The sequence below is a fragment of the Artemia franciscana genome, chromosome 19 (assembly GCF_032884065.1).
Source record: "Artemia franciscana chromosome 19, ASM3288406v1, whole genome shotgun sequence".
In the NCBI taxonomy this organism is placed as follows: domain Eukaryota; kingdom Metazoa; phylum Arthropoda; class Branchiopoda; order Anostraca; family Artemiidae; genus Artemia; species Artemia franciscana.
The window spans coordinates 29,879,332-29,892,289 of NC_088881.1; the positions used below are offsets into that span (position 1 = coordinate 29,879,332).

Below are 12,958 nucleotides of genomic sequence, written 5' to 3' on the forward strand. Positions count from 1 at the left end.
ATCTTGGACAGGTTTTTATTCTTCCCACCAAGTCTCATCCTAATCTCTCCGCTTTAAGTGTTTTCAAGATTTTCAAAATTTCAAAAAAGGGATTTAAAACAAGAGATCTGAGTTACGACATCCTTATAGATATGAAATTTCGTTAAGATCTATTCACTCCTTCGTAAGTTAAAAATACCTCATTTTTTCTAATTTTTCAGAATTAACCCCCCCCCCTAATTACACCAAATAGAACGAATCTGTTCTGGTTATGTCAATCACGTATCTAGGACTTCTGCTTATTTTTCCCACCAAGTTTCATCCCGATCCGAGCTCTGAGTCACGAGTCCTTCTAAATATCAAAATTCATTAAGATCCGATCACCCACTCGTAAGTAAAAAATACCTCATTTTTTTCTAATTTTTCATCTCCCTTCAGCCCCTCAGATGGTCTAATTGGGAAAAATACTTTATCAAGTCAATTTGTGCAGCTCCCTGACACACCTACCAATTTCCATCGCCCTAGCACGTCCGGAGGCACCAAACTCGCCAAAGCACTGAACTCCACCCCCTAGCTCCCCCAAAGAGAGTGGATCCAGTAAGGTGACGTCAGTCACGTATCTAAGACATTTGCTTATTCTACCCACCAAGTCTCATCCCGATTTCTTCACTCTAAGCGTTTTCCAAGCTTTTAGGCCCCCCCCCCCAAATGTCACCAGATCCGGTCAGGATTTAAAATAAGAGCTCCCTAAAACACAAGATTCGTCTAAATATCAATTTCATTAAGATCCGATCACCCGTTCGTAACAAATGGGAGACAGTAACAACGGCAATCAAAGGGATAAAATTAACCTTGACTGGGCTGCCCACTTAATTGAACAATCTGTCTTGGCTTTTTTTCTACAATTGGCCATGACTTTGACTTTTCCCACAACTATTCCCTTTTTTTTAATTCAATTATTAGCAACCTATTGTTGCTAAAAAGAGGGATGTATTAACAGGATAAGCTTATTTTGGTGTTACTTGGTTGTTTTACATTTGCTGTTTTTTTTTTTTTTCATAGGCATGTATTTTGGGGGTGATACCAACACCATATTCCTCTTTCATAGGGTATTTCATTTCATTATTTTGACACGGGGATGCCATGGATATTCTGAGGTAGCCACAACACTTGACTGGGTAGAGAATTTAATGTGGCGAAACCCTATTGGCAAGTGTATTCTCCTGATGAGCCCTTGTGTTGGGTTGTTGCCTCTGAATTAATTGTCTTTATTGTTTCTATTGTTTGGTAGATGACGACTTATACTTATTGATGACATGACTGCCTGTCCATGGATTATTCTTTATTGGTTGATTGTGTATGGCTATGCTGTTTGACCTATGTGATTGTACGGATGAGTAGGGTTAAGGCCTCATTCAAGTGCTGGTCTATATTAATCACTAATTTAGGAAAACAGTCTTCCTTTTCTCCTTCTGTCTTTTTTTTTTTAGGTGTTTGTGCTGTTGCATTGGTGATTTCTCTTTTCATATATCTTATATCTTATATATAGAGAAAAAAAGAACAGAAAGCGTGCCGAGGAACTACCAGAGCAACGCGGAAGCAGACTTGCTGCTAAAAGAGAAAGTGAAAAAAGAAGGCGTGCCGAGGAATTACAAGAACAGCAAGAAATCAGGCTTGCTGCTGATAGAGAAAGTAAGAAAAGAAAGCGTGCCGAGGAACCACAAGAACAGCAAGAAATCAGGCTTGCTGCTGATAGAGAAAGTAAGAAAAGAAAGCGTGCCGAGGAATCAGAGCAACCTGAAAGTTATCGCCTGGCATTCAGGTACAACCCAGTCGATGATTATAGCTTGAGTAGATGTGTTCAAATCGGGACAATGTCTAAAATTTGTCCCTATTGCAAGGCTTTGAAATTCAATGGTGAAACAATGGGAATGTGTTGCGCCTCAGGAAAAGTTAAACTTCCTCTATTGGCTGCACCACCAGAGCCATTGAAGACGAATGAATGCTTGCCTGAAAAATTCTAATTTATGGGCACACGTAAAAATATTAAAATTAACTACAAATATGCGTGTCCGATTGCAAAACGATGACTCTGGTCAAACATTTTCAGATCAATTGCTGACAATTGGAAACGGAAAGCTCCCAGTAGACTCAATTTCAGGACGTATACAACTACTTGCTGATTTCTGTAATTTAGTGACGTCCAAAAATGAATTGATTGAAAAAGTATTTCCGAATGTTCTAAAAAATTATAAAAATAATAAATGGCTAAGTGAAAGAGCGATTCTCGCACCCAAAAATATAGACGTCCACGAAATCAACAATATTGTTTTGACCAATATTCGAGACCAGGCAGTCCTTTACAAGTCAGTCGACACAGTTTTGGAACCAAATGAAGCGGTTAATTATCCATCTGAATTTTTAAATTCCATAGATCTTTCAGGGTTTCCACCACACGTGCTACAACTAAAAATAGGCGTACCAATAATACATTTTAAGAAATATAAACCCACCAAAGCTTTGCAATGACACTCGACTTGCCGTAAAAAAAACAATGGAAAACCTAATAGAGGCCACAATCTTGACAGGGCCTTTTGAGGGTAAGGCTGTTCTTATTCCTCGCGTTCCCATGATTCCAACGGATCTGCCTTTTCAATTTAAAAGATTGCAATTCCCAATTCGATTAGCATTTGCAATCACCATTAACAAAGCTCAAGGTCAATCATTAGAAAAATGTGGTATAGATCTTAATACTGATTGTTTTTCCCATGGACAATTGTACGTTGCATGTTCGAGGGTCGGTAAACCTGACAATCTATTTATATGCAGCGACAATTGGACAGCGAAGAATGTTGTATATTCGCAAGTTTTACGCAGTTAATTTGTATTGTATCTATCTATCTATCTATCTATATAAAAACGAGTTGTGTCTATGCATGTTTGTTTGTTTGTAAAAAGAGTGTTTGCATATGATGTCATTATTAGTACATACGGCTTTGTATATGCAGAGACAATGGGAAAGCCAAGAATGTTGTATATTCGCAATTTTTACGTAGTTTAACTCCTGCAGACGAAATGAATGCTTGCCTAAAAAATTCTAATTTATGGGCACACGTAAAAATATTAAAATTAACTACAAATATGCGTGTCCGATAGCAAAACGATGACTCTGGTCAAAGAGTAGACTCAATTTCAGGACGTATACACCTACCTGCTGATTTCTGTAATTTAGTGACGTCCAAAAATGAATTGATTGAAAAAGTATTTCCGAATATTCTAAAAAATTATAAAAATAATAAATGGCTAAGTGAAAGAGCGATTCTCGCACCCAAAAATATAGACGTCCACGAAATCAACACTATTGTTTTGACCAAGATTCGAGACCAGGCAGTCCTTTACAAGTCAGTCGACACAGTTTTGGAACCAAATGAAGCGGTTAATTATCCATCTGAATTTTTAAATTCCATAGATCTTTCAGGGTTTCCACCACACGTGCTACAACTAAAAATAGGCGTACCAATAATACTTTTAAGAAATATAAACCCACCAAAGGTTTGCAATGGCACTCGACTTGCCGTAAAAAAACAATGGAAAACCTAATAGAGGCCACAATCTTGACAGGGCCTTTTGAGGGTGAGGCTGTTCTTATTCCTCGCATTCCCATGATTCCAACGGATCTGCCTTTTCAATTTAAAAGATTGCGATTCCCAATTCGATTAGAATTTGCAATCACCATTAACAAAGCTCAAGGTCAATCATTAGAAAAATGTGGTATAGATCTTAATACTGATTGTTTTTCCCATGGACAATTGTACGTTGCATGTTCGAGGGTCGGTAAACCTGACAATCTATCTATATGCAGCGACAATTGGACAGCGAAGAATGTTGTATATTCGCAAGTTTTACGCAGTTAATTTGTATTGTATCCATCTATCTATCTATCTATATAAAAACGAGTTGTGTGGATGCATGTTTGCTTGTTTGTAAAAAAAGCGTTTGCATATGACGTCATTATTAGTACATACGGCTTTGTATATACACAGACAATGGGAAAGCCAAGAATGTTGTTTATTCGCAATTTTTACGTAGTTTGAAACACATATATAAATCTATCTATATTCACAGGTGGGACACAGGGACACAACTACAATGGCGCATAACTAATATGGCGCGTAACGACTTACGCGCGCGGGGGGGCTTGGGGGGCGCGAAGCGCCCCACCAACTAGGTGTCGGGGTGTATATATATACATATATATGTATATATATATATGTATATATATATATATATATATACATATGTATATATATACATATATATATACATATATATATAAACAGGTGTATATATATATACATATATATATATATATATATATATATATATATATATATATATATATATATATATATATATATATATATATATATATATATATATATATATATATATATATATATATATATATATATATATATATATATATATATATATATATATATATATATATATATATATATATATATATATATATATATATACTAGCTGTTGGGGTGGCGCTTCGCGCCACCCCAACACCTAGTTGGTGGGGGCGCTTCGCGCCCCCCCCAAGCCCCCCCGCGCGCGTAAGTCGTTACGCGCCATATTAGTTACGCGCCATTGTAGTTGTGTCCCTATGTCCCACCTGTGAATATATATATATATATATATATATATATATATATATATATATATATATATATATATATATATATATATATATATATATATATATATATATATATATATATATATATATATATATATATATATATATATATATATATATATATATATATATATATATATATATATATATATATATATATATATATATATATATGTTTTTAACTACGTAAAACTTGCGAATATACAACATTCTTTGCTGTCCCATTGTCTGTGCATATAAATAGATTGTCAGGTTTACCGACTCTTGAACATGCAACATATAATGGTCCATGGGAAAACAATCCGTATTCAGATCTATACCTCATGATTCTAATGATTGCCCTTGAGCTTTGTTGATGGTGATTGCTAATCGACCATTCCCTGAGTCGCCATCGTCATTTATATATCCCCCTGTTTACCCCGGCGTCCCCTTTGTAGTTATGTCCCCGTGTCCCGGTCGTCATTTATATTCCCTGTGTCCCGGTCGTCATTTGTGTCCCGGTGTTCCAGTCTGTGATTTCTCTTTGAGTGTCCCGGGCGTCATTTATATTCCTTGTGTCCCGGTCGTCATTTATATCCCCCTGTGCCCCCCGGTGTCCCCATTGTAGTTGTGTCCCTGTGTCCCGGTCGTCATTTATATTCCCTGTGTCCCGGTCGTCATTTGTATCCCGGTGTCCCGGTCTGTATATACATTCGTTTTTTAGTTTTGTTTTTCTCCTTTATTTTTTTCCTTTTTTCTTTTTTTTCTTTTTTAGTTTATTTAGATTTTTAGATTTTTTAGTTTTTTTATTAGTTTTTAGTTTTTTTGTAGTTTTTACCATTTTTTTAGTTTTTTTAGTTTTTTTTTTTACTTATGTCCTGGTCGTCATTTATACTCCCTGTGTCCCGGTCGTCATTTGTGTCTCGGTGCTTTGTTGATTGCTAATTTATATTATATTTATATTCATATTTTTTATATTTATTAATATTTTTTTAGTTTTCTTTTTCTCTTATTTTTCAGTTTTTTCCTTTTTTTGGTTTTTTTCTTTTTTAGTTTTTAGTTTTTTTTTGTTTTTTACCTTTTTTTAGTTTTTTTAGTTTTTTTAGTTTCTTAGCTTTTTTAGTTTTTTTTATTAGTTTTTAGTTTTTTTTAGTTTTTGCCTTTTTTTAGTTTTTTCAGTTTTTTTTAGTTTTTAGTTTTTTACCTTTTTTTAGTTTTTTTTTAGTTTTTTAGCTTTTTTAGTTTTTTTTCTTTTTAGTTTTTTTTGTAGTTTTTACCTTTTTTAGTTTTTTCTCTTCTTTTGTATTAGTGTGAAATAATTCAGACGTCATATGCGGACAAACACGACGTCACTCGACGGACAGACAGACAGACATAACCCACAAACAACTTATTTTTATATATATTTATTCATATTTTTTTAGTTTTCTTTTTCTCTTTTATTTTTCAGTTTTTTCCTTTTTTATAGTTTTTTTCTTTTTTAGTTTTTAGTTTTTTTTAGTTTTTTACTTTTTTTTAGTTTTTTTAGTTTTTTTAGTTTTTTAGCTTTTTTAGTTTTTTTATTAGTTTTTATTTTTTTTTGTAGTTTTTGCCTTTTTTTATTTTTTTCAGTTTTTTTTTAGTTATTAGATTTTTACCTTTTTTTATTTTTTTTTGTTTTTTAGCTTTTTTAGTATTTTTTTCTTTTTAGTTTTTTTTGTAGTTTTTACCTTTTTTAGTTTTTTCTTCTTTTGTATTAGTGTGAAATAATTCAGACGTCATATGCGAACAAACATGACGTCACCTGATCCACAGATCCACACACAGACAACTTATTTTTATATATATAGATATATACAGTATATATATATATATAGTATATATATATATATATATATATATATATATATATATATATATATATATATATCTATATATGTATATATATTTATATATATACTAGCTGTTGGGGTGGCGCTTCGCGCCACCCCAACACCTAGTTGGTGGGGGCGCTTCGCGCCCCCCCCAAGCCCCCCCGCGCGCGTAAGTCGTTACGCGCCATAATAGTTACGCGCCATTGTAGTTGTGTCCCTATGTCCCACCTGTGAATATAGATATATATATATATATATGGTTTTAACTACGTAAAACTTGCGAATATACAACATTCTTTGCTGTCCCATTGTCTTTGCATATAAATAGATTGTCAGGTTATCCCCCTGTTTCCCCCGGTGTCCCCGTTGTAGTTGTGTCCCTGTGTCCCGGTCGTCATTTATATTCCCTGTGTCCCGGGTCCCGGTCATCATTTGTATCCCGGTGTCCCGGTCTGTATATACATTCGTTTTTTAGTTTTGTTTTTCTCCTTTATTTTTTTCCTTTTTTTTTCTTTTTTAGCTTATTTAGATTTTTAGATTTTTTAGTTTTTTTTATTAGTTTTTAGTTTTTATTTCTTTTTAGTTTTTTTGTCCCGGTCGTCATTTATATCCCCCTGTTTCCCCCGGTGTCCCCGTTGTAGTTGTGTCCCTGTGTCCCGGTCGTTATTTATATTCCCTGTGTCCCGGTCGTCATTTGTATCCCGGTGTACCGGTCTGTATATACATTCGTTTTTTAGTTTTGTTTTTCTCCTTTATTTTTTTCCTTTTTTTTTCTTTTTTAGTTTATTTAGATTTTTAGATTTTTTAGTTTTTTTATTAGTTTTTAGTTTTTTTTTCTTTTTAGTTTTTTTGTAGTTTTTACCTTCTTTTTAGTTTTGTTAATTTTTTTTTTTACTTGTGTCCTGGTCGTCATTTATACTCCCTGTGTCCCGGTGCTTTGTTGATTGCTAATCGAACATTCCTTTTGTCCTGGTCGCTTTCTCTTTGAGTGTCGTCATTTATTTTTTTCTTTTTTAGTTCTTTTAGTTTTTACCTTTTTTAGTTTTTTTTTAGTTTTTAGTTTTTTTAGTTTTTTACCTTTTTTTAGTTTTTTTAGTTTTTTAGCTTTTTTATTTTTTTTATTAGTTTTTAGTTTTTTTGTAGTTTTTGCCTTTTTTTTTAGTTTTTTGTCCTGGTCGCTTTCTCTTTGAGTGTCGTCATTTATTAGTTTTTTCCTTTTTTTTTTTAGTTTTTTATTGGTTTTTACCTTTATTTTAGCTTATTTTTCAGTTTTTTCCTTTTTTTTAGTTTTTTTTTATTTTTTATTTTTTTTAGTTTTTTACCTTTTTTTAGTTTTTTTAGTTTTTTTAGTTTTTTAGCTTTTTTACTTTTTTTATTAGTTTTTAGTTTTTTTTTTGTAGTTTTTGCCTTTTTTTAGTTTTTTCAGTTTTTTTTTAGTTTTTTATTGGTTTTTACCTTTATAGTTTTTTTAGTTTTTTAGCTTTTTTATTTTTTTTATTAGTTTTTAGTTTTTTTTGTAGTTTTTGCCTTTTTTTAGTTTTTTCAGTTTTGACGTCACCTAATCCAGTTTTTTCAGGTGACGTCACCTGACACATCCATCCACACATCCATCCATCCATCCATCCACAGACAACTTATTTTTATATATATAGATATATATATATATATATATATATATATATATATATATATACTAGCTGTTGGGGTGGCGCTTCGCGCCACCCCAACACCTAGTTGGTGGGGGCGCTTCGCGCCCCCCCCAAGCCCCCCCGCGCGCGTAAGTCGTTACGCGCCATAATAGTTACGCGCCATTGTAGTTGTGTCCCTATGTCCCACCTGTGAATATAGATATATATATATATATGGTTTTAACTACGTAAAACTTGCGAATATACAACATTCTTTGCTGTCCCATTGTCTTTGCATATAAATAGATTGTCAGGTTTACCGACTCTTGAACATGCAACATATAATGGTCCATGGGAAAACAATCTGTATTCAGATCTATACCTCATGATTCTAATGATTGCCCTTGAGCTTTGTTGATGGTGATTGCTAATCGACCATTCCCTGTCCCGGTGTCCCGGTCGTCATTTACATCCCCCTGTTTCCCCCGGTGTCCCCGTTGTAGTTGTGTCCCTGTGTCCCGGTCGTCATTTATATTCCCTGTGTCCCGGGTCCCGGTCATCATTTGTATCTCGGTGTCCCGGTCTGTATATACATTCGTCTTTTAGTTTTGTTTTTCTCCTTTATTTTTTTCCTTTTTTTTTTGTATCCCGGTGTACCGGTCTGTATATACATTCGTTTTTTAGTTTTGTTTTTCTCCTTTATTTTTTTCCTTTTTTTTCTTTTTTAGTTTATTTAGATTTTTAGATTTTTTAGTTTTTTTATTAGTTTTTAGTTTTTTTTTCTTTTTAGTTTTTTTGTAGTTTTTACCTTCTTTTTAGTTTTGTTAATTTTTTTTTTTACTTGTGTCCTGGTCGTCATTTATACTCCCTGTGTCCCGGTGCTTTGTTGATTGCTAATCGAACATTCCTTTTGTCCTGGTCGCTTTCTCTTTGAGTGTCGTCATTTATTTTTTTCTTTTTTAGTTCTTTTAGTTTTTACCTTTTTTAGTTTTTTTTTAGTTTTTAGTTTTTTTAGTTTTTTACCTTTTTTTAGTTTTTTTAGTTTTTTTAGTTTTTTAGCCTTTTTTTTTTATTAGTTTTTATTTTTTTTTGTAGTTTTTGCCTTTTTTTTAGTTTTTTTAGTTTTTTAGCTTTTTTATTAGTTTTTAGTTTTTTTTGTAGTTTTTGCCTTTTTTTAGTTTTTTTAGTTTTTTAGCTTTTTTATTTTTTTTATTAGTTTTTAGTTTTTTTTGTAGTTTTTGCCTTTTTTTAGTTTTTTCTGTTTTGACGTCACCTGATCCAGTTTTTTCAGGTGACGTCACCTGATCCACGATCCACAGATCCACAGACAACTTATTTTTATATATATAGATAGTTATATATATATATACTAGCTGTTGGGGTGGCGCTTCGCGCCACCCCAACACCTAGTTGGTGGGGGCGCTTCGCGCCCCCCCCAAGCCCCCCCGCGCGCGTAAGTCGTTACGCGCCATAATAGTTACGCGCCATTGTAGTTGTGTCCCTATGTCCCACCTGTGAATATAGATATATATATATATATATAATGGTTTTAACTACGTAAAACTTGCGAATATACAACATTCTTTGCTGTCCCATTGTCTTTGCATATAAATAGATTGTCAGGTTATCCCCCTGTTTCCCCGGTGTCCCCGTTGTAGTTGTGTCCCTGTGTCCCGGTCGTCATTTATATTCCCTGTGTCCCGGGTCCCGGTCATCATTTGTATCCGGTGTCCCGGTCTGTATATACATTCGTTTTTTAGTTTTGTTTTTCTCCTTTATTTTTTCCCTTTTTTTTTCTTTTTTAGCTTATTTAGATTTTTAGATTTTTTAGTTTTTTTTATTAGTTTTTAGTTTTTATTTCTTTTTAGTTTTTTTGTCCCGGTCGTCATTTATATCCCCCTGTTTCCCCCGGTGTCCCCGTTGTAGTTGTGTCCCTGTGTCCCGGTCGTTATTTATATTCCCTGTGTCCCGGTCGTCATTTGTATCCCGGTGTACCGGTCTGTATATACATTCGTTTTTTAGTTTTGTTTTTCTCCTTTATTTTTTTCCTTTTTTTTTCTTTTTTAGTTTATTTAGATTTTTAGATTTTTTAGTTTTTTTATTAGTTTTTAGTTTTTTTTTCTTTTTAGTTTTTTTGTAGTTTTTACCTTCTTTTTAGTTTTGTTAATTTTTTTTTTTTACTTGTGTCCTGGTCGTCATTTATACTCCCTGTGTCCCGGTGCTTTGTTGATTGCTAATCGAACATTCCTTTTGTCCTGGTCGCTTTCTCTTTGAGTGTCGTCATTTATTTTTTTCTTTTTTAGTTCTTTTAGTTTTTACCTTTTTTAGTTTTTTTTTAGTTTTTAGTTTTTTTAGTTTTTTACCTTTTTTTAGTTTTTTTAGTTTTTTAGCTTTTTTATTTTTTTTATTAGTTTTTAGTTTTTTTGTAGTTTTTGCCTTTTTTTTTAGTTTTTTGTCCTGGTCGCTTTCTCTTTGAGTGTCGTCATTTATTAGTTTTTTCCTTTTTTTTTTTAGTTTTTTATTGGTTTTTACCTTTATTTTAGCTTATTTTTCAGTTTTTTCCTTTTTTTTAGTTTTTTTTTATTTTTTATTTTTTTTAGTTTTTTACCTTTTTTTAGTTTTTTTTAGTTTTTTTAGTTTTTAGCTTTTTTACTTTTTTTATTAGTTTTTAGTTTTTTTTTGTAGTTTTTGCCTTTTTTAGTTTTTTCAGTTTTTTTTTTAGTTTTTTATTGGTTTTTACCTTTATAGTTTTTTTAGTTTTTTAGCTTTTTTATTTTTTTTATTAGTTTTTAGTTTTTTTTGTAGTTTTTGCCTTTTTTTAGTTTTTTCAGTTTTGACGTCACCTAATCCAGTTTTTTCAGGTGACGTCACCTGACACATCCATCCACACATCCATCCATACATCCATCCACAGACAACTTATTTTTATATATATAGATATATATATATCTATATATATAAAAATAAGTTGTCTGTGGATGGATGGATGGATGGATGTGTGGATGGATGTGTCAGGTGACGTCACCTGAAAAAACTGGATTAGGTGACGTCAAAACTGAAAAAACTAAAAAAAGGCAAAAACTACAAAAAAAACTAAAAACTAATAAAAAAAATAAAAAAGCTAAAAAACTAAAAAAACTATAAAGGTAAAAACCAATAAAAAACTAAAAAAAAAAACTGAAAAAACTAAAAAAAGGCAAAAACTACAAAAAAAAAACTAAAAACTAATAAAAAAAGTAAAAAAGCTAAAAAACTAAAAAAACTAAAAAAACTAAAAAAAGGTAAAAAACTAAAAAAAATAAAAAATAAAAAAAAACTAAAAAAAAGGAAAAAAACTGAAAAATAAGCTAAAATAAAGGTAAAAACCAATAAAAAACTAAAAAAAAAAAGGAAAAAACTAATAAATGACGACACTCAAAGAGAAAGCGACCAGGACAAAAAACTAAAAAAAAAGGCAAAAACTACAAAAAAACTAAAAACTAATAAAAAAAATAAAAAAGCTAAAAAACTAAAAAAACTAAAAACTAAAAAAAAACTAAAAAAGGTAAAAACTAAAAGAACTAAAAAAGAAAAAAATAAATGACGACACTCAAAGAGAAAGCGACCAGGACAAAAGGAATGTTCGATTAGCAATCAACAAAGCACCGGGACACAGGGAGTATAAATGACGACCAGGACACAAGTAAAAAAAAAAATTAACAAAACTAAAAAGAAGGTAAAAACTACAAAAAAACTAAAAAGAAAAAAAAACTAAAAACTAATAAAAAAACTAAAAAATCTAAAAATCTAAATAAACTAAAAAAGAAAAAAAAAGGAAAAAAATAAAGGAGAAAAACAAAACTAAAAAACGAATGTATATACAGACCGGTACACCGGGATACAAATGACGACCGGGACACAGGGAATATAAATAACGACCGGGACACAGGGACACAACTACAACGGGGACACCGGGGGAAACAGGGGGATATAAATGACGACCGGGACAAAAAAACTAAAAAGAAATAAAAACTAAAAACTAATAAAAAAAACTAAAAAATCTAAAAATCTAAATAAGCTAAAAAAGAAAAAAAAAGGAAAAAAATAAAGGAGAAAAACAAAACTAAAAAACGAATGTATATACAGACCGGGACACCGGGATACAAATGATGACCGGGACCCGGGACACAGGGAATATAAATGACGACCGGGACACAGGGACACAACTACAACGGGGACACCGGGGGAAACAGGGGGATAACCTGACAATCTATTTATATGCAAAGACAATGGGACAGCAAAGAATGTTGTATATTCGCAAGTTTTACGTAGTTAAAACCATATATATATATATATATCTATATTCACAGGTGGGACATAGGGACACAACTACAATGGCGCGTAACTATTATGGCGCGTAACGACTTACGCGCGCGGGGGGGCTTGGGGGGGGGCGCGAAGCGCCCCCACCAACTAGGTGTTGGGGTGGCGCGAAGCGCCACCCCAACAGCTAGTATATATATATATATATATATATCTATATATATAAAAATAAGTTGTCTGTGGATGGATGGATGGATGGATGTGTGGATGGATGTGTCAGGTGACGTCACCTGAAAAAACTGGATTAGGTGACGTCAAAACTGAAAAAACTAAAAAAAGGCAAAAACTACAAAAAAAAACTAAAAACTAATAAAAAAAAATAAAAAAGCTAAAAAACTAAAAAAACTATAAAGGTAAAAACCAATAAAAAACTAAAAAAAAAAACTGAAAAAACTAAAAAAAGGCAAAAACTACAAAAAAAACTAAAAACTAATAAAAAAAGTAAAAAA

At 32.2% G+C, this 12,958-nt stretch overlaps 1 long non-coding RNA gene across 1 annotated transcript; it reads right to left on the reverse strand.

Annotated features, from left to right (window-relative positions):
• Nucleotides 1-9,917: 9,917 nt before the first annotated feature.
• Nucleotides 9,918-11,223, reverse strand: LOC136039535 (uncharacterized). The gene is made up of 2 exons (XR_010620477.1): nucleotides 11,173-11,223; nucleotides 9,918-10,990 (listed from the first exon to the last, which is right to left on the reverse strand). It is a non-coding gene; the product is annotated as an uncharacterized LOC136039535 (long non-coding RNA).
• Between the last annotated feature and the right edge of the window lie 1,735 nt (nucleotides 11,224-12,958).